The sequence below is a fragment of the Leptodactylus fuscus genome, chromosome 3 (assembly GCF_031893055.1).
Source record: "Leptodactylus fuscus isolate aLepFus1 chromosome 3, aLepFus1.hap2, whole genome shotgun sequence".
NCBI classification, from domain to species: domain Eukaryota; kingdom Metazoa; phylum Chordata; class Amphibia; order Anura; family Leptodactylidae; genus Leptodactylus; species Leptodactylus fuscus.
In genome coordinates this window covers 38319646-38342837 of record NC_134267.1, presented here as the reverse complement: position 1 = coordinate 38342837, position 23192 = coordinate 38319646, and positions in this window count along the sequence as shown.

Sequence of the window (23192 nt, the reverse complement as noted above, 5' to 3'; positions counted from 1 at the left end):
CTACTTTTCAAGGACACCGGAATCCAGTCGATTGGATGTAAGGAGGCGGAGCTACGTCTCCCGGAAGAGAGGCAACTTTAAGCGCGAATGGCTTCCAAATGGGGTGAAATAGGCCCACTTTGGGAGGCCGCAGCTCCTCCAAATCAGGTCCGAGAAGCACATTTCTGGTATGGTTTGAAAGAGAGGATCTCTGGCTTTCAAACGCTTCTCTCGGATTTTCGATTGGGCAGATAGTACCGGAGCAGACAGTACCGACGCGCACCTACCCGCCACGCCGGGGCCTTTGGGGCTACAGGGTTGATCGACCCCTCGTTGGAAAGCTCTAGATCTCTACTTTTCAAGGACACCGGAATCCAGTCAATCGGATGTAAGGAGGCGGAGCTACGTCTCCCGGAAGAGAGGCAACTTTAAGCGCGAATGGCTTCCAAATGGGGTGAAATAGGCCCACTCTGGGAGGCCGCAGCTCCTCCAAATCAGGTCCGAGAAGCACAATTCTGGTATGGTTTGAAAGGGCGGATCTCTGGCTTTAAAACGCTTCTCTCGGATTTTCGATTGGGCAGATAGTACCGGAGCAGACAGTACCGACGCGCACCTACCCGCCACGCCGGGGCCTTTGGGGCTACAGGGTTGATCGACCGCTCGTTGGAAAGCTCTACATCTCTACTTTTCAAGGACACCGGAATCCAGTCGATCGGATGTAAGGAGGCGGAGCTACGTCTCCCGGAAGAGAGGCAACTTTAAGCACGAATGGCTTCCAAATGGGGGGAAATAGGCCCACTTTGGGAGGCCGCAGCTCCTCCAAATCAGGTCCGAGAAGCACATTTCTGGTATGGTTTGAAAGAGAGGATCTCTGGCTTTAAAACGCTTCTCTCAGATTTTCGATTGGGCAGATAGTACCGGAGCAGACAGTACCGACGCGCACCTACCCGCCACGCCAGGGCCTTTGGGGCTACAGGGTTGATCGGCCCCTTGTTGGAAAGCTCTACATCTCTACTTTTCAAGGACACCGGAATCCAGTCGATCGGATGTAAGGAGGCGGAGCTACGTCTCCCGGAAGAGAGGCAACTGTAAGCGCGAATGGTTTCCAAATGGGGTGAAATAGGCCCACTTTGGGAGGCCGCAGCTCCTCCAAATCAGGTCCGAGAAGCACAGTTCTGGTATGGTTTGAAAGGGCGGATCTCTGGCTTTCAAACGCTTCTCTCGGATTTTCGATTGGGCAGATAGTACCAGAGCAGACAGTACCGACGCGCACCTACCCGCCATGCCGGGGCCTTTGGGGCTACAGGGTTGATCGACCCCTCGTTGGAAAGCTCTAGATCTCTACTTTTCAAGGACACCGGAATCAAGTCGATCGGATGTAAGGAGGCGGAGCTACGTCTCCCGGAAGAGAGGCAACTTTAAGCGCGAATGGCTTCCAAATGGGGTGAAATAGGCCCACTTTGGGAGGCCGCAGCTCCTCCAAATCAGGTCCGAGAAGCACATTTCTGGTATGGTTTGAAAGAGAGGATCTCTGGCTTTCAAACGCTTCTCTCGGATTTTCGATTGGGCAGATAGTACCGGAGCAGACAGTACCGACGCGCACCTACCCGCCACGCCGGGGCCTTTGGGGCTACAGGGTTGATCGACCCCTCGTTGGATAGCTCTAGATCTCTACTTTTCAAGGACACCGGAATCCAGTCAATCGGATGTAAGGAGGCGGAGCTACGTCTCCCGGAAGAGAGGCAACTTTAAGCGCGAATGGCTTCCAAATGGGGTGAAATAGGCCCACTTTGGGAGGCCGCAGCTCCTCCAAATCAGGTCCGAGAAGCACAATTCTGGTATGGTTTGAAAGGTAGGATCTCAGGCTTTAAAACGCTTCTCTACACACACAGAGAGTCCTCTCGCAGCACCTCTCCTCCACTGCACTGCCTTGCTGTTCCGTTCTCTTGTCCAGTGACAGGGGGACAGTGGGCCTTCTACAGACTGCACTGCTTCACTGGGACATCATTCTCAGAGAGGGAATCCTGCGGAGAGGCCTGCTGGAAGTGTCAGCCTGAAGGCTCTGACCTGCATCTGACCCCAGCCTGCTGAAGCGCTCAGGTCGGTAACACACGGGGAGAGACACAGACGCACCACCATCCTCCCAGGCTGCATAGTATACTAACAAGGCTCTGCTACATAAACGTCACCTGCAGCAGACACCAGGAGCCACTGCAGCTACAGCCTAAGGGGGGAGGGGAACCTGGATGTACGGACTGATACTTCTCCACTCAGGACAACAGTAAACTTGCTATACTAGAGGGCCATAGCTGAAGGTCTGAGAACCCTTGCTCTGTCTGCACTATTGATGTGAGCCTCCCTCCCCCTCCCTTTACATCTGGCACACATAGACAGTGTCCCTTGGGACTAACTGACAACACTTCCACTGGTGAAGGGGTTAATGCAATGTGTAAGGGAACTCTTCTGCTCTCTGAACCCCTTGCTCTACCTGCTGCCTGGCCTCCCTGCATTGCCTGAAGTGGAGACACCTCACCCCCCCCTGCTGTTTTGGCTCCCATCCTGACACTTTCTGCTGGGACATTCTGCTAACTCTGTGAGTACTCCCTGCTGTTTTTTGGACTTTCTTACCCTCTTCAGAGACCTTTCTAGCAGGGAATTTTTTTTTTTTTTTGTTGTTGTTGTCGTGCACTGCAGTGGTGTGAAGGGAGTGCTGAGCCCCTACTCCACCATCAGGGGGGGCTCCTCACCTTCCTCCACTTGCTGTGTGTTCCACGTTCTGCAGTATATCCCCACGGAACTAGCACTTCTCCCATTGCTCCTTTTGCACCTCATGGGTACCAGGTTTGATTATGAAACTGTGTGACCGCCTCATGTAAGGCCTGGTGATACTGCGAGTGTACCTTCCTTACCTTCTATGGTCGCTTCTCATTGTGATATGTCCAGAAGACGTCCTAACACCTCTACTGCTCCTTCCCGCACGCCGAGTCGCTCTCTTACTCACTCACCGTCAATCTCTACCTTCCTGTCCCGATCTGGAACCTCGGCTACTGGGTCTGGCACTGATGACATGGCTCCTCCATCTCCTCCGCTTCGCCAATCGCAGCCACCTCCTTCACTGTCTGCCACCCTCCCTGGACATGACGTGCAATCCATGGATTCGGCCTCCCTGCCCTGCTCGGCAGCCCATATTGCCTCTGCGGACTTTCAGCTACTTCGGGACCTTATTCAAGCTCTGCCCACTAAACAGGACCTGGATGCTGTAGTTTCCCGAATGGAACAATCCCAGGCACAGGCCCTCGGTGCGATCCAGTCTGATGTGTCTCAACTTACTACTAGGGCTGACGCTACTGATCAAACACTGTCCTCTTTGGAACAACGCCTGTCTGCAGTGGAGAGCAATCAAACCCACTCTGAGGCCCGCCTTCAACAAATTGCCTTGCTCCTGGATGACCAGGAGAACCGGGGTCGCAGAAATAATATTCGATTACGAGGAGTGCCAGAAAAAGGCCCTCAGGATGATCTGATCAGCCGTATTAATACCATTTTCAATATGGCGACTCAACGCCCGCTGGATGCTACCTTCATGATGGACCGTGTGCATAGAGTCCAACGTTCTGGCCCGCTTGACCCTGCTAATCCTAGAGACGTTCTGTGTAGACTACATTACTTCACGGACAAGGAACACATCCTGAGGTGTGCCTGGGATATGGGATCGGTGCCTTTTGAGAATACCTCTGTCAAGCTCTATCCTGACGTCTCATCCCGCACATTGGCTATGCGCCGTGCCCTTCAGCCGGTGTTGACTCTGATTAAGGACTGTGGAGGTTCCTATAGGTGGGGTCATCCCTTCCATTTGATTGTTTTCGTGTTGGCTCGTCTTCGATTGTTGTCCGTTCCCCGGCGGACTTGCCTGATTTGTTTGCCTCCCTGGATGTGCGCCCTGTCTCAGTCCCGAACTGGCTTGCTCTGGATTCCTCCCGCCCTACTATACCCAGGCGCGGCCGCGGTTCCAGGCGTTCTTCTTAGGCTGCTTCCAGAGAGAGACCTCGGCGAAACTCATCTCCACGACGTCTTCCAATACCGGATCCGCCTGGGTCTCCACTCCGCCAACCAGATCTCTCAGCTCAGCTTCCCATTGAAGCATGAGCCCTCATACCGCCGGTCTTTGATCTGCCCACAGGACAGTGTTAATATACTTTTATGTTGAGTGGTCTTGGACTTGTTTCGCGGTTGGTGGACATTTTCACTATGTTTATTTTATTTTGTTCTGTGACTTGACTACTCTGTTCCTCTTGATCCTGTTCCTGCTGGGCTTTATAGATGGCCCTTGTTGTTGGTATTGCTGTGTTTTTATACAATGTTGTTATTTGGACCTTAGAGTCAGTTTGTAGCCCTGTGCTTCCTATCCCTTTACACTTTGTTGGGGGTGGGGGCATAGGGTCTTCCTTACCAGGTACACTCGTGGTGCTTGCGGGCCCACTTCTCCCCCCATCTTTTCTTACTCCCTCACTCCTTCCTGTCTGTTGTTGTGCCCCTGGCCCATTTGTCTAGGGGTAGTTAGATTTGTTCTACTCTTGGTTCTTTTTCCCTTTCCTTTCTCCCCCCCCCCCCTCATTCTTTACTGCTCTCCTTCCTCTACTCTGTTACTTTTCTCTCTTTTTTTTTTCTTTCCCTCCCCTTTACCCTCTTCAATTCTTCGCCCTCTCCCCTCCCTCCCCCCTCTCCCCCCTTTTTTTTTTTTTTTTTTTTTTTTTCCCCTCTGCTCCTAGGGTGTGAGCTGGGAAAGCCCGTCTCCCTCCATGCCTCCGCTTGATCGCCTTTCCTCCATCGCTGTGGGCTCCCTCAATGTGAGAGGCCTTCATAGTCCAGAGAAGCGCTCCGTACTCTTCAATCTGCTCAAAGGTAAGCGCCTTCATGTTGTGTTTTTGCAGGAAACTCACCATTGCTCTACCAAGCCATACAAGTTGACTAATGCTTGGTTTCCTCATGCATATCATAGCTCCTCTCCTGATCCGAAATCCAGAGGGACTAGTATCTTGATTTCTCGCTCCCTGCCTTGGGAACATTTGGAGACTCGCACTGATTCTGAGGGGAGACTTGTTATGGTCAAGGGTCGTATCTCCTCTCAGCTTTTTACTTTTGCCTCTTTGTATTTGCCTAACTCGGGACAGGGTCGTGCCCTTAGTTCTTACTTAGGGCTGTTGGACGGCTTTGTGGAGGGCTTCCTGGTGGCGGGGGGTGATCTTAATCTGGTCCTAGACCCTTCATTGGACTCTTCTGCTGGCGTCTCTTCTCACCCTTACTCGCTCATCAGGAGGATTAAGAGGGACCTTCATTCCCACCAGCTTGTGGACTCCTGGAGGTTACTCCACCCATTGGATAGGGATTACTCCTATTACTCTCCGGTCCATCACCGATATTCTCGTATCGACTACCTCTTTATCCGTCACCAACATCTCCACTCTTTGTTGGCTGCGGAAGTCGATAACATTACTTTCTCCGACCATGCTTTGGTTACTTTGTCTGTTTCCTTGTCCTCTCCTATTCCCTTCCAGCGTCAGTGGAAACTTAACGCATCACTTCTTGATGACGTAACCATCCTGGATGACATTAAGACTCGTTTGGGGGAATACTTTGAGAGGGAGGAATTGTCGGGGATTGCTCCTCCAATGGTGTGGGAGGCTCACAAATGTTTTATCCGGGGTATCCTGTTGCAACATGGTTCCCGCTTAAACAAGGAACGCCGGGCTTGTATTGAATCTCTGCTGCAGCGGATCCGCTCATTGGAACTTCTTCATAAACGCCAAATCACTCCTGATGTTTATTCCCAGCTTGCCAGCGCCCGAGAGGAATTGCGTACGCTCGTCACTGATAGGGTGAAGGGTACTCTAGCTAAATGCAGACGTCATTTTTATGAGTTTGGAAATAAGAGCGGGCGTTCACTAGCTAGGGCCCTTCGGGTTCAGCAGTCCTCCACCTACGTTCCATGCATCAATTCCACCCAGGGTACTCGATTACACATGCCCCTTGATATTGCAGCTGCCTTTCGGGACTACTATGCCTCTTTGTATTCTGTAAACTCTGGCCCTTCTCCTCTCCCTGAAGCGGAGTTCCGAGATCGCATTCGTTCTTATCTCTCCTCCTCTGGTCTCCCGTCGTTGTCTCTAGAGGAATTGACGGCCTTGGAATCTCCTATTGTTGAAGAGGAAATTTCTTTAGCTATCTCCAGTATGGCAACGGGTAAGGCCCCAGGCCCAGACGGCCTTACCTTGGTATACTATAAGAAACTTGGCCCTGAACTCCGCCCCAGACTGTTGAAAGTTTTCAATTCTCTCACCGATGGCTCGGCCCTTTGTCGTGACTCCCTGTGTGCTCACATAGCGGTTATCCCCAAACCCGGAAAGGACCCTCTTCTGTGCTCTAACTACCGCCCCATTTCGCTAATCAATGTTGACCTAAAAATTTTAGCCAAGATCCTTGCGACGCGTTTATCGCCCTTGTTAGGAAATATTGTTCACGCGGATCAAGCTGGATTTTTACCCGGCCGTGAGGCTCGAGATAATACTACCAAAGCTATCAACCTCATGTATGGGGCTAAACAATCGGGCTCTCCTCTCATGCTTCTTTCAACTGACGCTGAGAAAGCCTTCGACAGGGTCAACTGGCGGTTCATGGAAGAGACCCTGTTACATATTGGCCTTGGAAATCGCATGATGAGTTGGATCATGGCTCTATACTCTCTCCCTACAGCGATGGTTAGGGTGAACGGTTTATTGTCCCAGTCCTTCCCTATCCGAAATGGCACTAGGCAAGGATGCCCCCTCTCGCCTCTCATTTTCGTCCTGACTCTTGAACCCTTCCTCCGCCAGGTTCGAGCCGACCCGAACATCTCAGGCGCTGCTCATTCTTCCTGTTTATACAAAGTGGCGGCTTATGCAGACGACTTGCTATTTTTTCTTTCCTCCCCTCATGTTTCTCTTCCAGCTCTGATGTCTGCCTTTCAGGTTTACTCGACCCTTTCGAATTTTAAAATCAACTTTTCGAAATCAGAAGCCCTTAATGTGACCCTTTCCTCCTCGGCGGCCACCTCCTTGAGTCAATCTTTCCCTTTTCATTGGGCCCCCACTTCTCTCAAATATTTGGGGGTTTATCTTACTCCGGACCCGAAAGATCTCTTTCGTTGCAACTTCCCCCCACTTCTGGCGTCTATCAGGGCTGATTGTACTCGATGGTCCGCTGGAGCCTTTACTTGGTTCGGGAGATGCGCGATTTTTAAAATGAACATTCTCCCTCGTCTTCTCTACTTGATGCAGGCGCTTCCCATTCACATCCCTCTGTCTTTTCTTAGATCCCTCACTTCCGTCCAACTGAAGTTCATCTGGTCGGGCAGACCCGCCCGAGTGAGCAAGGCTTTTCTCTTTCGTCCCAAGAGTTGCGGTGGTTTATCGCTTCCGGACCTGAAGTCCTATTACTTGGCTACCCACCTGACTCGTGTCGTGGACTGGTGTAGGCATGCTGTTTCTAAACCTTGGGTCTACATCGAACAGGCATTCTCTCCGATCCCTTTGCAGGTTGCCCCATGGTTGGACTCCTCCTCATTGTCATCTCTCTTTTCTCACCCTACCCTTGGTCCCACGCTTCGGATTTGCTCCAGGGGCCTTGTTCGCTCCACTCTCCTCCCTAAGGATTCCGCTCTTTTCCCAGTGCTGGGCAATCCTGCCTTTCCACCTGGAATGTTTGACCGAGTTTTTCGTAATTGGCGCCGTCATGGGATTTTCCGTGCCTGTCACTTCCAGGACGCTGGGGGATGGACTACACTTCTGAATTCCCAGGCCCCTCCTGAGCTGCCCCCTTTGGACGCTTGGCGGGGGATGCAACTTCGTCACTTTTTACATTCTCTCCCTGCTCCTGCAGAGTTCCGCGTCGAACCTACCCCCTTGGAGAAGATTTTTGTTGGTGCTGGCCCCCTTCGCCACTCCCTCTCGCTCACTTACCGGATCCTGGTTGAACCTCCGGAGGACTTTGTTCCGCCGTTCTTGTTGAAATGGGAATCTGACTTATCCCTTTCCCTCTCTCAGGAACAGCGTAGGCGCATTTTTCGCCTTTCTCATACTGCTTCCATCAGCTCTCGCCACCAGGAGGCCAGCTACAAAATCTTGTCCCGATGGTATAGGGTTCCTACGAGACTCCATGCTATGTTTCCTCAGGTCTCCCCATTATGTTGGCGCTGTGGCGACGAGGAAGGCACGCTGCTACACATTTTTTGGTCCTGTCCTGCCCTTTCGTCCTTCTGGGAGGGGGTCAAGCGGATAACCCTCCAGCTTACTGAAACTTCTCACCATTTGGGCCCTGCCCTGTTCCTCCTTAATCATTGTCAGTCTTCTGTAAAGGTCTTTAAGCGTTCCCTACTTAGATTCCTGATCCTCGCTGCCCGGGCTTGTATCCCCCTTTTTTGGAAACGAGTGGATCCTCCTCCTCTCTCCCTCTGGATTTCGAAGGTCAACGAGATAATGCGCATGGAAAATCTCACGTCTTTCCTGCATGGCACGACTGAGGCGTACATCAAAACCTGGTTCTACTGGTTCAGGTTTCAACAGTCTGCAGAGTACCGGACGCTCCTGGGCTCTGACCCCTCCTCTGATTGATACTCTTGTTGTTCGTCTCAGGTATTTGACCAGTGGTTGCTCCCGAGCCCTTCCCAACTGGCTGTGGTATGGATGACCTGGCGAGCGCTCTCACTGGTTTCCTGACTGCTCACACTCACCCCTACCTACCCTTTCACCCCCCACATTTAGTCCTCTCCCCCACTCATCTGTCCCACTAACCCCTCCCTCCCCCCCCCCTTTTTTTTTTCTTTTTCTTTTTTTTTCTATGTTGCTTTCTTTGTCTTTAATTTTTTTTTTATTTATTTTTTTTTTTTTTTTTTTTTTTTTTATTTTTAATTTTATTCTTCTGATTGTATTTTGTGTTGCACTGTGTGCTTTTTCTGTTCGCAGGGCGGGTGTTCGCCTTGTAACTTGTAATTGTTTTTTCTTTTCTTATTGTTTAAAAAAATTTTCAATAAAAATTTGAGTTATAAAAAATAAAACGCTTCTCTCGGATTTTCGATTGGGCAGATAGTACCGGAGCAGACAGTACCGACGCGCACCTACCCGCCACGCCAGGGCCTTTGGGGCTACAGGGTTGACCCACCCCTCGTTGGAAAGATCTAGATCTCTACTTTTCAAGGACACCGGAATCCAGTCAATCGGATGTAAGGAGGTGGAGCTACGTCTCCCGGAAGAGAGGCAACTTTAAGCGCGAATGGCTTCCAAATGGGGTGAAATAGGCCCACTTTGGGAGGCCGCAGCTCCTCCAAATCAGGTCCGAGAAGCACAATTCTGGTATGGTTTGAAATGGCGGATCTCTGGCTTTAAAACGGTTCTCTCGGATTTTCGATTGGGCAGATAGTACCGGAGCAGACAGTACCGATGCGCACCTACCCGCCACGCCGGGGCCTTTGGGGCTACAGGGTTGATCGACCCCTCGTTGGAAAGCTCTAGATATCTACTTTTCAAGGACACCGGAATCCAGTCGATCGGATGTAAGGAGGCGGAGCTACGTCTCCCGGAAGAGAGGCAACTTTAAGCGCGAATGGCTTCCAAATGGGGTGAAATAGGCCCACTTTCGGAGGCCGCAGCTCCTCCAAATCAGGTCCGAGAAGCACAATTCTGGTATGGTTTGAAAGGGCGGATCTCTGGCTTTAAAACGCTTCTCTCGGATTTTCGATTGGGCAGATAGTACCGGAGCAGACAGTACCGACGCGCACCTACCCGCCACGCCGGGGCCTTTGGGGCTACAGGGTTGATCGGCCCCTCGTTGGAAAGCTCTACATCTCTACTTTTCAAGGACACCGGAATCCAGTCGATCGGATGTAAGGAGGCGGAGCTACGTCTCCCGGAAGAGAGGCAACTGTAAGCGCGAATGGTTTCCAAATGGGGTGAAATAGGCCCACTTTGGGAGGCCGCAGCTCCTCCAAATCAGGTCCGAGAAGCACAATTCTGGTATGGTTTGAAAGGGCGGATCTCTGGCTTTCAAACGCTTCTCTCGGATTTTCGATTGGGCAGATAGTACCAGAGCAGACAGTACCGACGCGCACCTACCCGCCATGCCGGGGCCTTTGGGGCTACAGGGTTGATCGACCCCTCGTTGGAAAGCTCTAGATCTCTACTTTTCAAGGACACTGCAATCCAGTCAATCGGATGTAAGGAGGCGGAGCTACGTCTCCCGGAAGAGAGGCAACTTTAAGCGCGAATGGCTTCCAAATGGGGTGAAATAGGCCCACTTTGGGAGGCCGCAGCTCCTCCAAATCAGGTCCGAGAAGCACAATTCTGGTATGGTTTGAAAGGGCGGATCTCTGGCTTTAAAACGCTTCTCTCGGATTTTCGATTGGGCATATAGTACCGGAGCAGACAGTACCGACGCGCACCTACCCGCCACGCCGGGGCCTTTGGGGCTACAGGGTTGATCGGCCCCTCGTTGGAAAGCTCTACATGTCTACTTTTCAAGGACACCGGAATCCAGTCGATCGGATGTAAGGAGGCGGAGCTACGTCTCCCGGAAGAGAGGCAACTGTAAGCGTGAATGGTTTCCAAATGGGGTGAAATAGGCCCACTTTGGGAGGCCGCAGCTCCTCCAAATCAGGTCCGAGAAGCACAATTCTGGTATGGTTTGAAAGGGCGGATCTCTGGCTTTAAAACGCTTCTCTCGGATTTTCGATTGGGCAGATAGTACCGGAGCAGACAGTACCGACGCGCACCTACCCGCCACGCCGGGGCCTTTGGGGCTACAGGGTTGATCGGCCCCTCGTTGGAAAGCTCTACATCTCTACTTTTCAAGGACACCGGAATCCAATCGATCGGATGTAAGGAGGCGGAGCTACGTCTCCCGGAAGAGAGGCAACTTTAAGCGCGAATGGTTTCCAAATGGGGTGAAATAGGCCCACTTTGGGAGACCGCAGCTCCTCCAAATCAGGTCCGAGAAGCACAATTCTGGTATGGTTTGAAAGGGCGGATCTCTGGCTTTCAAACGCTTCTCTCGGATTTTCGATTGGGCAGATAGTACCAGAGCAGACAGTACCGACGCGCACCTACCCGCCACGCCGGGGCCTTTGGGGCTACAGGGTTGATCGGCCCCTCGTTGGAAAGCTCTACATCTCTACTTTTCAAGGACACCGGAATCCAGTCGATCGGATGTAAGGAGGCGGAGCTACGTCTCCCGGAAGAGAGGCAACTTTAAGCGCGAATGGCTTCCAAATGGGGTGAAATAGGCCCACTTTGGGAGGCCGCAGCTCCTCCAAATCAGGTCCGAGAAGCACAATTCTGGTATGTTTTGAAAGGGCGGATCTCTGGCTTTAAAACGCTTCTCTCGGATTTTCGATTGGGCAGATAGTACCGGAGCAGACAGTACCGACGCACACCTACCCGCCACGCTGGGGCCTTTGGGGCTACAGGGTTGATCGACCCCTCGTTGGAAAGCTCTAGATCTCTACTTTTCAAGGACACCGGAATCCAGTCGATCGGATGTACGGAGGCGGAGCTAAGTCTCCCGGAAGAGAGGCAACTTTAAGCGCGAATGGCTTCCAAATGGGGTGAAATAGGCCCACTTTGGGAGGCCGTTACTCCTCCAAATCAGGTCCGAGAAGCACAATTCTGGTATGTTTTGAAAGGGCGGATCTCTGGCTTTAAAACGCTTCTCTCGGATTTTCGATTGGGCAGATAGTACCGGAGCAGACAGTACCGACGCGCACCTACCCGCCACGCCGGGGCCTTTGAGGCTACAGGGTTGATCGACCCCTCGTTGGAAAGCTCTAGATCTCTACTTTTCAAGGACTTCAGAGTCTAGTCGATCGGATGTAAGGAGGCGGAGCTACGTCTCCCGGAAGAGAGGCAACTTTAAGCGCGAATGGCTTCCAAATGGGGTGAAATAGGCCCATTTTGGGAGGCCGCAGCTCCTCCAAATCAGGTCCGAGAAGCACAATTCTGGTATGGTTTGAAAGGGCGGATCTCTGGCTTTAAATGCTTCTCTCGGATTTTCGATTGGGCAGATAGTACCGAAGCAGACAGTACCGACGCGCACCTACCCGCCACGCCGGGGCCTTTAGGGCTACAGGGTTGATCGACGCCTCTTTGGAAAGCTCTAGATCTCTACTTTTCAACGACACCGGATTCCAGTCGATCGGATGTAAGGAGGCGGAGCTACGTCTCCCAGAAGAGAGGCAACTTTAAAGCGCGAATGGCTTCCAAAGGGGTTAAATAGGCCCACTTTGGGAGGCCACAGCTCCTCCAAATCAGGTCCGAGAAGCACAATTGCTGGTATGTTTTGAAAGGGCGGATCTCTGGCTTTAAAACGCTTCTCTCGGATTTTCGATTGGGCAGATAGTACCGGAGCAGACAGTACCGACGCACACCTACCCGCCACGCTGGGGCCTTTGGGGCTATAGGGTTGATCGACCCCTCGTTGGAAAGCTCTAGATCTCTACTTTTCAAGGACACTGGAATCCAGTCGATCGGATGTACGGAGGCGGAGCTAAGTCTCCCGGAAGAGAGGCAACTTTAAGCGCGAATGGCTTCCAAATGGGGTGAAATAGGCCCACTTTGGGAGGCCGTTACTCCTCCAAATCAGGTCCGAGAAGCACAATTCTGGTATGTTTTGAAAGGGCGGATCTCTGGCTTTAAAACGCTTCTCTCGGATTTTCGATTGGGCAGATAGTACCGGAGCAGACAGTACTGACGCGCACCTACCCGCCACGCCGGGGCCTTTGGGGCTACAGGGTTGATCGACCCCTCGTTGGAAAGCTCTAGATCTCTACTTTTCAAGGACACCGGAATCCAGTCGATCAGATGTAAGGAGGCGGAGCTACGTCTCCCGGAAGAGAGGCAACTTTAAGCGCGAATGGCTTCCAAATGGGGTGAAATAGGCCCACTTTGGGAGGCCGCAGCTCCTCCAAATCAGGTCCGAGAAGGACAATTCTGGTATGTTTTGAAAGGGCGGATCTCTGGCTTTAAAACGCTTCTCTCGGATTTTCGATTGGGCAGATAGTACTGGAGCAGACAGTACCGACGCGCACCTACCCGCCACGCTGGGGCCTTTGGGGCTACAGGGTTGATCGACCGCTCTTTGGAAAGCTCTAGATCTCTACTTTTCAAGGACACCGGAATCCAGTCGATCAGATGTAAGGAGGCGGAGCTACGTCTCCCGGAAGAGAGGCAACTTTAAGCGCGAATGGCTTCCAAATGGGGTGAAATAGGCCCACTTTGGGAGGCCGCAGCTCCTCCAAATCAGGTCCGAGAAGGACAATTCTGGTATGTTTTGAAAGGGCGGATCTCTGGCTTTAAAACGCTTCTCTCGGAATTTCGATTGGGCAGATAGTACTCGAGCAGACAGTACCGACGCGCACCTACCCGCCACGCCGGGGCCTTTGGGGCTACTGGGTTGATCGACCCCTCGTTGGATAGCTCTAGATCTCTACTTTTCAAGGACACCGGAATCCAGTTGATCGGATGTAAGGAGGCGGAGCTACGTCTCCCGGAAGAGAGGCAACTTTAAGCGCGAATGGCTTCCAAATGGGGTGAAATAGGCCCACTTTGGGAGGCCGCAGCTCCTCCAAATCAGGTCCGAGAAGGACAATTCTGGTATGTTTTGAAAGGGCGGATCTCTGGCTTTAAAACGCTTCTCTCGGATTTTCGATTGGGCAGATAGTACTGGAGCAGACAGTACCGACGCGCACCTACCCGCCACGCCGGGGCCTTTGGGGCTACAGGGTTGATCGACCGCTCTTTGGAAAGCTCTAGATCTCTACTTTTCAAGGACACCGGAATCCAGTCGATCAGATGTAAGGAGGCGGAGCTACGTCTCCCGGAAGAGAGGCAACTTTAAGCGCGAATGGCTTCCAAATGGGGTGAAATAGGCCCACTTTGGGAGGCCGCAGCTCCTCCAAATCAGGTCCGAGAAGGACAATTCTGGTATGTTTTGAAAGGGCGGATCTCTGGCTTTAAAATGCTTCTCTCGGATTTTCGATTGGGCAGATAGTACTGGAGCAGACAGTACCGACGCGCACCTACCCGCCACGCCGGGGCCTTTGGGGCTACTGGGTTGATCGACCCCTCGTTGGATAGCTCTAGATCTCTACTTTTCAAGGACACCGGAATCCAGTTGATCGGATGTAAGGAGGCGGAGCTACGTCTCCCGGAAGAGAGGCAACTTTAAGCGCGAATGGCTTCCAAATGGGGTGAAATAGGCCCACTTTGGGAGGCCGCAGCTCCTCCAAATCAGGTCCGAGAAGCACAATTCTGGTATGGTTTGAAAGGGCGGATCTCTGGCTTTCAAACGCTTCTCTCGGATTTTCGATTGGGCAGATAGTACCGGAGCAGACAGTACCGACGCGCACCTACCCGCCACGCCGGGGCCTTTGGGGCTACAGGGTTGATCGACCCCTCGTTGGAAAGATCTAGATCTCTACTTTTCTAGGACACCGGAATCCAGTCAATCGGATGTAAGGAGGCGGAGCTACGTCTCCCGGAAGAGAGGCAACTTTAAGCGCGAATGGCTTCCAAATGGGGTGAAATAGGCCCACTCTGGGAGGCCGCAGCTCCTCCAAATCAGGTCCGAGAAGCACAATTCTGGTATGGTTTGAAAGGGCGGATCTCTGGCTTTAAAACGCTTCTCTCGGATTTTCGATTGGGCAGATAGTACCGGAGCAGACAGTACCGACGCGCACCTACCCGCCACGCCGTGGCCTTTGGGGCTACAGGGTTGATCGACCGCTCGTTGGAAAGCTCTACATCTCTACTTTTCAAGGACACCGGAATCCAGTCGATCGGATGTAAGGAGGCGGAGCTACGTCTCCCGGAAGAGAGGCAACTGTAAGCGCGAATGGTTTCCAAATGGGGTGAAATAGGCCCACTTTGGGAGGCCGCAGCTCCTCCAAATCAGGTCCGAGAAGCACAGTTCTGGTATGGTTTGAAAGGGCGGATCTCTGGCTTTCAAACGCTTCTCTCGGATTTTCGATTGGGCAGATAGTACTGGAGCAGACAGTACCGACGCGCACCTACCCGCCACGCCGGGGCCTTTGGGGCTACAGGGTTGATCGACCGCTCTTTGGAAAGCTCTAGATCTCTACTTTTCAAGGACACCGGAATCCAGTCGATCAGATGTAAGGAGGCGGAGCTACGTCTCCCGGAAGAGAGGCAACTTTAAGCGCGAATGGCTTCCAAATGGGGTGAAATAGGCCCACTTTGGGAGGCCGCAGCTCCTCCAAATCAGGTCCGAGAAGGACAATTCTGGTATGTTTTGAAAGGGCGGATCTCTGGCTTTAAAATGCTTCTCTCGGATTTTCGATTGGGCAGATAGTACTGGAGCAGACAGTACCGACGCGCACCTACCCGCCACGCCGGGGCCTTTGGGGCTACTGGGTTGATCGACCCCTCGTTGGATAGCTCTAGATCTCTACTTTTCAAGGACACCGGAATCCAGTTGATCGGATGTAAGGAGGCGGAGCTACGTCTCCCGGAAGAGAGGCAACTTTAAGCGCGAATGGCTTCCAAATGGGGTGAAATAGGCCCACTTTGGGAGGCCGCAGCTCCTCCAAATCAGGTCCGAGAAGCACAATTCTGGTATGGTTTGAAAGGGCGGATCTCTGGCTTTCAAACGCTTCTCTCGGATTTTCGATTGGGCAGATAGTACCGGAGCAGACAGTACCGACGCGCACCTACCCGCCACGCCGGGGCCTTTGGGGCTACAGGGTTGATCGACCCCTCGTTGGAAAGATCTAGATCTCTACTTTTCAAGGACACCGGAATCCAGTCAATCGGATGTAAGGAGGCGGAGCTACGTCTCCCGGAAGAGAGGCAACTTTAAGCGCGAATGGCTTCCAAATGGGGTGAAATAGGCCCACTCTGGGAGGCCGCAGCTCCTCCAAATCAGGTCCGAGAAGCACAATTCTGGTATGGTTTGAAAGGGCGGATCTCTGGCTTTAAAACGCTTCTCTCGGATTTTCGATTGGGCAGATAGTACCGGAGCAGACAGTACCGACGCGCACCTACCCGCCACGCCGGGGCCTTTGGGGCTACAGGGTTGATCGACCGCTCGTTGGAAAGCTCTACATCTCTACTTTTCAAGGACACCGGAATCCAGTCGATCGGATGTAAGGAGGCGGAGCTACGTCTCCCGGAAGAGAAGCAACTTTAAGCACGAATGGCTTCCAAATGGGGGGAAATAGGCCCACTTTGGGAGGCCGCAGCTCCTCCAAATCAGGTCCGAGAAGCACATTTCTGGTATGGTTTGAAAGAGAGGATCTCTGGCTTTAAAACGCTTCTCTCGGATTTTCGATTGGGCAGATAGTACCGGAGCAGACAGTACCGACGCGCACCTACCCGCCACGCCAGGGCCTTTGGGGCTACAGGGTTGATCGGCCCCTCGTTGGAAAGCTCTACGTCTCTACTTTTCAAGGACACCGGAATCCAGTCGATCGGATGTAAGGAGGCGGAGCTACGTCTCCCGGAAGAGAGGCAACTGTAAGCGCGAATGGTTTCCAAATGGGGTGAAATAGGCCCACTTTGGGAGGCCGCAGCTCCTCCAAATCAGGTCCGAGAAGCACAGTTCTGGTATGGTTTGAAAGGGCGGATCTCTGGCTTTCAAACGCTTCTCTCGGATTTTCGATTGGGCAGATAGTACCAGAGCAGACAGTACCGACGCGCACCTACCCGCCATGCCGGGGCCTTTGGGGCTACAGGGTTGATCGACCCCTCGTTGGAAAGCTCTAGATCTCTACTTTTCAAGGACACCGGAATCCAGTCGATCGGATGTAAGGAGGCGGAGCTACGTCTCCCGGAAGAGAGGCAACTTTAAGCGCGAATGGCTTCCAAATGGGGTGAAATAGGCCCACTTTGGGAGGCCGCAGCTCCTCCAAATCAGGTCCGAGAAGCACATTTCTGGTATGGTTTGAAAGAGAGGATCTCTGGCTTTCAAACGCTTCTCTCGGATTTTCGATTGGGCAGATAGTACCGGAGCAGACAGTACCGACGCGCACCTACCCGCCACGCCGGGGCCTTTGGGGCTACAGGGTTGATCGACCCCTCGTTGGATAGCTCTAGATCTCTACTTTTCAAGGACACCGGAATCCAGTCAATCGGATGTAAGGAGGCGGAGCTACGTCTCCCGGAAGAGAGGCAACTTTAAGCGCGAATGGCTTCCAAATGGGGTGAAATAGGCCCACTTTGGGAGGCCGCAGCTCCTCCAAATCAGGTCCGAGAAGCACAATTCTGGTATGGTTTGAAAGGTAGGATCTCAGGCTTTAAAACGCTTCTCTCGGATTTTCGATTGGGCAGATAGTACCGGAGCAGACAGTACCGACGCGCACCTACCCGCCACGCCGGGGCCTTTGGGGCTACAGGGTTGACCCACCCCTCGTTGGAAAGATCTAGATCTCTACTTTTCAAGGACACCGGAATCCAGTCAATCGGATGTAAGGAGGCGGAGCTACGTCTCCCGGAAGAGAGGCAACTTTAAGCGCGAATGGCTTCCAAATGGGGTGAAATAGGCCCACTCTGGGAGGCCGCAGCTCCTCCAAATCAGGTCCGAGAAGCACAATTCTGGTATGGTTTGAAAGGGCGGATCTCTGGCTTTCAAACGCTTCTCTCGGATTTTCGATTGGGCAGATAGTACCAGAGCAGACAGTACCGACGCGCACCTACCCGCCACGCCGGGGCCTTTGGGGCTACAGGGTTGATCGACCGCTCTTTGGAAAGCTCTAGATCTCTACTTTTCAAGGACACCGGAATCCAGTCAATCGGATGTAAGGAGGCGGAGCTACGTCTCCCGGAAGAGAGGCAACTTTAAGCGCGAATGGCTTCCAAAGGGGTTAAATAGGCCCACTTTGGAAGGCCACAGCTCCTCCAAATCAGGTCCGAGAAGCACAATTCTGGTATGTTTTGAAAGGGCGGATCTCTGGCTTTAAAACGCTTCTCTCGGATTTTCGATTGGGCAGATAGTACCGGAGCAGACAGTACCGACGCACACCTACCCGCCACGCTGGGGCCTTTGGGGCTATAGGGTTGATCGACCCCTCCTTGGAAAGCTCTAGATCTCTACTTTTCAAGGACACTGGAATCCAGTCGATCGGATGTACGGAGGCGGAGCTAAGTCTCCCGGAAGAGAGGCAACTTTAAGCGCGAATGGCTTCCAAATGGGGTGAAATAGGCCCACTTTGGGAGGCCGTAGCTCCTCCAAATCAGGTCCGAGAAGCACAATTCTGGTATATTTTGAAAGGGCGGATCTCTGGCTTTAAAACGCTACTCTCGGATTTTCGATTGGGCAGATAGTACCGGAGCAGACAGTACCGACGCGCACCTACCCGCCACGCCGGGGCCTTTGGGGCTACAGGGTTGATCGACCGCTCTTTGGAAAGCTCTAGATCTCTACTTTTCAAGGACACCGGAATCCAGTCGATCAGATGTAAGGAGGCGGAGCTACGTCTCCCGGAAGAGAGGCAACTTTAAGCGCGAATGGCTTCCAAATGGGGTGAAATAGGCCCACTTTGGGAGGCCGCAGCTCCTCCAAATCAGGTCCGAGAAGGACAATTCTGGTATGTTTTGAAAGGGCGGATCTCTGGCTTTAAAACGCTTCTCTCGGATTTTCGATTGGGCAGATAGTACTGGAGCAGACAGTACCGACGCGCACCTACCCGCCACGCCGGGGCCTTTGGGGCTACAGGGTTGATCGACCCCTCTTTGGAAAGCTCTAGATCTCTACTTTTCAAGGACACCGGATTCCAGTCGATCGGATGTAAGGAGGCGGAGCTACGTCTCCCAGAAGAGAGGCAACTTTAAAGCGCGAATGGCTTCCAAAGGGGTTAAATAGGCCCACTTTGGGAGGCCACAGCTCCTCCAAATCAGGTCCGAGAAGCACAATTCTGGTATGTTTTGAAAGGGCGGATCTCTGGCTTTAAAACGCTTCTCTCGGATTTTCGATTGGGCAGATAGTACCGGAGCAGACAGTACCAACGCACACCTACCCGCCACGCTGGGGCCTTTGGGGCTATAGGGTTGATCGACCCCTCGTTGGAAAGCTCTAGATCTCTACTTTTCAAGGACACTGGAATCCAGTCGATCGGATGTACGGAGGCGGAGCTAAGTCTCCCGGAAGAGAGGCAACTTTAAGCGCGAATGGCTTCCAAATGGGGTGAAATAGGCCCACTTTGGGAGGCCGTTACTCCTCCAAATCAGGTCCGAGAAGCACAATTCTGGTATGTTTTGAAAGGGCGGATCTCTGGCTTTAAAACGATTCTCTCGGATTTTCGATTGGGCAGATAGTACCGGAGCAGACAGTACTGACGCGCACCTACCCGCCACGCCGGGGCCTTTGGGGCTACAGGGTTGATCGACCCCTCGTTGGAAAGCTCTAGATCTCTACTTTTCAAGGACACCGGAATTCAGTCCATCGGATGTAAGGAGGCGGAGCTACGTCTCCCGGAAGAGAGGCAACTTTAAGCGCGAATGGCTTTCAAATGGGGTGAAATAGGCCCAATTTGGGAGGCCGCAGCTCCTCCAAATAAGGTCCGAGAATCACAATTCTGGTATGTTTTGAAAGGGTGGATCTCTGTCTTTAAAACGCTTCTCTCGGATTTTCGATTGGGCAGATAGTACCGGAGCAGACAGTACCGACGCGCACCTACCCGCCACGCCGGGGCCTTTGAGGCTACAGGGTTGATCAACCCCTCGTTGGAAAGCTCTAGATCTCTACTTTTCAAGGACACCAGAGTCTAGTCGATCGGATGTAAGGAGGCGGAGCTACGTCTCCCGGAAGAGAGGCAACTTTAAAGCGCGAATGGCTTTCAAATGGGGTGAAATAGGCCCACTTTGGGAGGCCGTAGCTCCTCCAAATCAGGTCCGAGAAGCACAATTCTGGTATATTTTGAAAGGGCGGATCTCTGGCTTTAAAACGCTACTCTCGGATTTTCGATTGGGCAGATAGTACCGGAGCAGACAGTACCGACGCGCACCTACCCGCCACGCCGGGGCCTTTGGGGCTACAGGGTTGATCGACCGCTCTTTGGAAAGCTCTAGATCTCTACTTTTCAAGGACACCGGAATCCAGTCGATCAGATGTAAGGAGGCGGAGCTACGTCTCCCGGAAGAGAGGCAACTTTAAGCGCGAATGGCTTCCAAATGGGGTGAAATAGGCCCACTTTGGGAGGCCGCAGCTCCTCCAAATCAGGTCCGAGAAGGACAATTCTGGTATGTTTTGAAAGGGCGGATCTCTGGCTTTAAAACGCTTCTCTCGGATTTTCGATTGGGCAGATAGTAATGGAGCAGACAGTACCGACGCGCACCTACCCGCCACGCCGGGGCCTTTGGGGCTACAGGGTTGATCGACCCCTCGTTGGAAAGCTCTAGATCTCTACTTTTCAAGGACACCAGAGTCTAGTCGATCGGATGTAAGGAGGCGGAGCTACGTCTCCCGGAAGAGAGGCAACTTTAAGCGCGAATGGCTTCCAAATGGGGTGAAATAGGCCCACTTTGGGAGGCCGCAGCTCCTCCAAATCAGGTCCGAGAAGGACAATTCTGGTATGTTTTGAAAGGGCGGATCTCTGGCTTTAAAACGCTTCTCTCGGATTTTCGATTGGGCAGATAGTACTGGAGCAGACAGTACCGACGCGCACCTACCCGCCACGCCGGGGCCTTTGGGGCTACAGGGTTGATCGACCGCTCTTTGGAAAGCTCTAGATCTCTACTTTTCAAGGACACCGGAATCCAGTCGATCAGATGTAAGGAGGCGGAGCTACGTCTCCCGGAAGAGAGGCAACTTTAAGCGCGAATGGCTTCCAAATGGGGTGAAATAGGCCCACTTTGGGAGGCCGCAGCTCCTCCAAATCAGGTCCGAGAAGGACAATTCTGGTATGTTTTGAAAGGGCGGATCTCTGGCTTTAAAACGCTTCTCTCGGATTTTCGATTGGGCAGATAGTACTGGAGCAGACAGTACCGACGCGCACCTACCCGCCACGCCGGGGCCTTTGGGGCTACAGGGTTGATCGACCCCTCTTTGGAAAGCTCTAGATCTCTACTTTTCAAGGACACCGGATTCCAGTCGATCGGATATAAGGAGGCGGAGCTACGTCTCCCAGAAGAGAGGCAACTTTAAAGCGCGAATGGCTTCCAAAGGGGTTAAATAGGCCCACTTTGGGAGGCCGCAGCTCCTCCAAATCAGGTCCGAGAAGCACAATTCTGGTATGTTTTGAAAGAGAGGATCTCTGGCTTTAAAACGCTTCTCTCGGATTTTCGATTGGGCAGATAGTACCGGAGCAGACAGTACCGACGCGCACCTACCCGCCACGCCAGGGCCTTTGGGGCTACAGGGTTGATCGGCCCCTCGTTGGAAAGCTCTACATCTCTACTTTTCAAGGACACCGGAATCCAGTCGATCGGATGTAAGGAGGCGGAGCTACGTCTCCCGGAAGAGAGGCAACTGTAAGCGCGAATGGTTTCCAAATGGGGTGAAATAGGCCCAGTTTGGGAGGCCGCAGCTCCTCCAAATCAGGTCCGAGAAGCACAGTTCTGGTATGGTTTGAAAGGGCGGATCTCTGGCTTTCAAACGCTTCTCTCGGATTTTCGATTGGGCAGATAGTACCAGAGCAGACAGTACCGACGCGCACCTACCCGCCATGCCGGGGCCTTTGGGGCTACAGGGTTGATCGACCCCTCGTTGGAAAGCTCTAGATCTCTACTTTTCAAGGACACCGGAATCCAGTCGATCGGATGTAAGGAGGCGGAGCTACGTCTCCCGGAAGAGAGGCAACTTTAAGCGCGAATGGCTTCCAAATGGGGTGAAATAGGCCCACTTTGGGAGGCCGCAGCTCCTCCAAATCAGGTCCGAGAAGCACAATTCTGGTATGGTTTGAAACGTAGGATCTCAGGCTTTAAAACGCTTCTCTCGGATTTTCGATTGGGCAGATAGTACCGGAGCAGACAGTACCGACGCGCACCTACCCGCCACGCCGGGGCCTTTGGGGCTACAGCGTTGACCCACCCCTCGTTGGAAAGATCTAGATCTCTACTTTTCAAGGACACCGGAATCCAGTCAATCGGATGTAAGGAGGCGGAGCTACGTCTCCCGGAAGAGAGGCAACTTTAAGCGCGAATGGCTTCCAAATGGGGTGAAATAGGCCCACTCTGGGAGGCCGCAGCTCCTCCAAATCAGGTCCGAGAAGCACAATTCTGGTATGGTTTGAAAGGGCGGATCTCTGGCTTTAAAACGCTTCTCTCGGATTTTCGATTGGGCAGATAGTACCGGAGCAGACAGTACCGACGCGCACCTACCCGCCACTCCGGGGCCTTTGGGGCTACAGGGTTGATCGACCCCTCTTTGGAAAGCTCTAGATCTCTACTTTTCAAGGACACCGGAATCCAGTCGATCGGATGTAAGGAGGCGGAGCTACGTCTCCCGGAAGAGAGGCAACTTTAAGCGCGAATGGCTTCCAAATGGGGTGAAATAGGCCCACTTTGGGAGGCCGCAGCTCCTCCAAATCAGGTCCGAGAAGCACAGTTCTGGTATGGTTTGAAAGGGCGGATCTCTGGCTTTCAAACGCTTCTCTCGGATTTTCGATTGGGCAGATAGTACCAGAGCAGACAGTACCGACGCGCACCTACCCGCCATGCCGGGGCCTTTGGGGCTACAGGGTTGATCGACCCCTCGTTGGAAAGCTCTAGATCTCTACTTTTCAAGGACACCGGAATCCAGTCGATCGGATGTAAGGAGGCGGAGCTACGTCTCCCGGAAGAGAGGCAACTTTAAGCGCGAATGGCTTCCAAATGGGGTGAAATAGGCCCACTTTGGGAGGCCGCAGCTCCTCCAAATCAGGTCCGAGAAGCACAATTCTGGTATGGTTTGAAACGTAGGATCTCAGGCTTTAAAACGCTTCTCTCGGATTTTCGATTGGGCAGATAGTACCGGAGCAGACAGTACCGACGCGCACCTACCCGCCACGCCGGGGCCTTTGGGGCTACAGCGTTGACCCACCCCTCGTTGGAAAGATCTAGATCTCTACTTTTCAAGGACACCGGAATCCAGTCAATCGGATGTAAGGAGGCGGAGCTACGTCTCCCGGAAGAGAGGCAACTTTAAGCGCGAATGGCTTCCAAATGGGGTGAAATAGGCCCACTCTGGGAGGCCGCAGCTCC